The following is a 3,637-nucleotide window of genomic DNA, read 5'->3' on the forward strand; positions in this document are numbered from 1 at the left end:
TCATGCAATGCCCGCAGAGGACAGAAGAGACTGTCGGATCCCCTGGAATTGGAGTTAGAGATAGTTGTTAGCTGCCATGTGGGTGCTGGGATTTAAACCTGGGTCTTCTGCAAGAACAGCCAGTGTTCTTAACCACTGAGCCATCTCTCCAGCACTGCTCCCCCATACATTGTATGGCACTCTCAAAGAAACAACAAAAATATTTTTAGACTAAAAGAAAAAATAATCTGACAAAATTAAAAGGCTATTTATGATAAAACTTTCAGGAAACTAAAAGTAAAAGACCACTTTGTCGATTTTGGTAAAGAATATGCACAAACGACTGCAGCTAGCATCATCCTTAGCAATGAGCCATTAGACCTCTCTTCCTCAGTTCAGAAACAAGGAAAGGATGCCCCCTGTTTCTATCTCACATAGAACTGGAAGGTTTAGTACAGTCACAAGGCAAGAAAAACAAACAAATAAATATAGGGAAAGAACAAATTAAAATGCTGAAATTTACAAACGGTATTCTATTTAAATAGAAAGCTCTATGGAATCTATAAAGTATTCTTCAAATTAATGAGTAAATTTAGCACCATGACTGCATGTGCGGTAAGTTTATAAACATCAACTGTGTTTTGCTATGTCAGAAAAATATTTGAAATTGAAAATTTAAAATACTACTCATCCAGTCATCAGAAAATACAAAATACTAAAAATATACCTAAGAAGATTCATGTAAATGTGCATCTAAAAACTACAGAATATGTAAAACAGAAAGTTAAGATCTAAATAAATGGAACCACACACTTGGGATGGGAGATGATGTTGTCAGGGTGTTCCTGCTCCCCCAAATGAACTAGAGCTTCAACACAACCCCAGCAGGATGCTGGCAGGATGCCTGAATGGGTAAAGGTCCTTCCTGACAAGCCTGAGGGTGTGTTTGATCCCATGAGGAAGAATGAGAGACCCGACTCCCACAAGCACACCTTAGTGTATGCCCACACACATATACACACTAAATAGATAAATGTAAGTTTAAAAAATTGAATCCCAGCAGTTTTTCTGAAGAAGTAGACAAGTGGTAGGAGGAGTGAGTTCAAGGCCAGCCTGGACTATGTAAGAAGACTGTCAAAGACAAAAATAAACCCCTAGGATTTGGATGAGAATTTGAGGGTTTATAATAGCTAAAACAAGCTTACAAACGAAGAACAAACTTCAGGAACCGACATTCAACACAAGCACAGGATGAAAGAATGGAGCACCAATTCAGAGCATGAGGAGCCCATGTGTATGCTCAAATGAGTTTTGACCAAGACTGCCCATTGGGGTGGATGTCCTTTTAGACAAGTCACGTTGAAACAATTAGCTATCCATAAGGAAATAATAAATCTAGCCCTCGCCTCACTCTAAACACAATACTAAACTGGTACAGCTCATGAACCTAAATGAAAACCCATAATCACAATCTTTCTAGAAAAAAGACTATTTTGAGAAATTTGAGGTAAGCAAAGATATGTTTTTTGCACATAAAATAACTATAAAAGCAAAGGGTGTCGCTCAGTCCTCTAGTGACTGATGGTCTCCCCAGAGGTACACCGATTTGAACAGTTATTCATACATCAAACTACCTTCCCAAGCAAGACATAAGATTTGGCCTGAGAAATCGAAGGCACTTTAGAGTTTATTGAGTTCAGACTCCTGCTCTGTGCAGAAATGTCCAGTGTAATCATTTTGATGGTATTCATATTGCCTCCACTTCAACTCTCAAATTTTTTCTGGTGTCTTGTGAATTCCTGTCTCCTAAAGATACAGGATGTCTTGTGATGAAGCCCAGAGAACCGATCAGGTAGATGGGTAGATGAAAGATGGGGCCATCCTTTCCTTTCACCTGTATTGTGTGGATGAACACTTGTTTGAATTACTTCAGAAACAACCAATCTAGTATCAGAAGAACCAAGCTTTGTTTGAGAGGGGCGATGGAACGGTGACAGGTGCAGATAAATAATGGAAGAGTAAAATGAGTATGACCTTATAAACCTCCATGCACAAGGCTGTCATTGATATACTTAACATTTATTTCCTTATCTGTTTATTTACACGATATGTGTATGTGTATGTAAATGCCAAGGGCTGTGTGTCACCTTGTGTGTGTGCACTGTGTGCGGAGGTCAGAGGACAACCCCGGGTTTCAGGCCTCACCTTCTACCTTGTTTGAGATGGGGTCTCTTTGTTTTGTTTTGCTCCTGCAGCGTGCACCAGGCTAGCTGGTCAGTGAGCTTCCAAGCCTGTCTCTCATCTCCTCATAGGAGTGCTGCGATCACAGAGGATTTTACCCAGGTTTTGGAGATTTGAACTCAGGTCCTCATGGCAAGCACATTGACATATTGAGCCACCTCCCTAGCCCTTTTATCTATGTTTTTAGCATTTCATGAATTTGCATGGCATCATTGTGCAAGAGTCATGCTAATCGTCTCTGTATTGTTCCAATTTTAGTATATGTGCTGCCTAAGCAAGCACCATTTATCTATTTTTATTTATTTATTTATTTATTTATTTATTTATTTATTTTATTTATTTATTTATTTAGTCAGTCAGTTAGTTAGTTTTGAGACAGGGTCTCACTGTGTAGCACCAGCTGGCCTGGAACGTGCTACATAGACCGTCCCATACTGGCCTCGATTTTTCAGTAATCTACCTGTCTCTGCTGGGATTAAAGGCATGTACCACTATGCCTAGCACCTTTTATTATTTTTTAAAATAAACCTTTTCAAAGTCTTATGATTTCTTGCCTATAGGCTGGAAAATGCAAGCTGTCATTGAAGGTTCATTCCCAAGGAGAGTGGGAGTGGGGGTTGGAAGGGTAGGTATGATCATGATTCATTTTACATACACATGAAGTTGTCAAAGAATAACAAGATATTCTTTAAAGGTTCATTCCCACCCCAACTCACCCTTTCTTATAAACAAAACGAAACAAAACAACATGGTCTCATGTAGCCCAGGCTGGCTTGGAACTCACTGTGCAGTTCATGATGACTCTGAATACCTGATCCTCCTGCGTCTACCTCGCAGGAGTTGGGATTACAGATGTGTACCACTATGCCTGGCATTCTCACCTCTCCAAGAAAAACTTCATGAGCAAATGAATAGAAAACACACGACAGCAATCCCTACATAGTAAGTGCTCAATGTTGTTTTCTATTATTTTGTTGGCATTATACAAATAAGAGTATTTTTTTTTTGAGACAAGGTCTTCTTGTAGCCCCAGCTGGCCCGGAACTCACTATGTAGACCAGGCTAGCCTTGAACTCACAGAGATCCACCTGCCTCTGCCTCCTGAGTGCTGGGCTTAAAGGCATGCCCAGCTATATACATATATATATATTTTTTTTTTAAAGACATCATTGAGAAAATGAATAGACAGGCTACAGATTGGTGGGAAATATTTGCTAAACATATATGACACAATGAATTGGTTTCAGGAATATGAAGAACCTCTAATAGTTTTAAAGAAGGTAATCTAATTTTTAAAATAGGCCACAGGTTTGAATAGACACTTCCTTAAGGAAGTGTGCAGATGGCCAAAATGCAGCTGAGTGAGTGCTCCACATTCATTGTATAAACCTGAGTGACACCACAAACACCGGGACAG

The 3,637-nt window shown here is 39.5% G+C and overlaps 1 non-coding gene across 1 annotated transcript; it reads right to left on the bottom strand.

The window, feature by feature from the left end:
• Positions 1-2,395: 2,395 nt before the first annotated feature.
• Positions 2,396-2,502, bottom strand: LOC115071073. Its single transcript, XR_003850182.1, has one exon. It is a non-coding gene; the product is annotated as a U6 spliceosomal RNA (small nuclear RNA).
• Positions 2,503-3,637: the final 1,135 nt, after the last annotated feature.

Source organism: Nannospalax galili, unplaced genomic scaffold (genome assembly GCF_000622305.1).
Source record: "Nannospalax galili isolate Female #2095 unplaced genomic scaffold, S.galili_v1.0 scaffold1878, whole genome shotgun sequence".
Classification (NCBI taxonomy): domain Eukaryota; kingdom Metazoa; phylum Chordata; class Mammalia; order Rodentia; family Spalacidae; genus Nannospalax; species Nannospalax galili.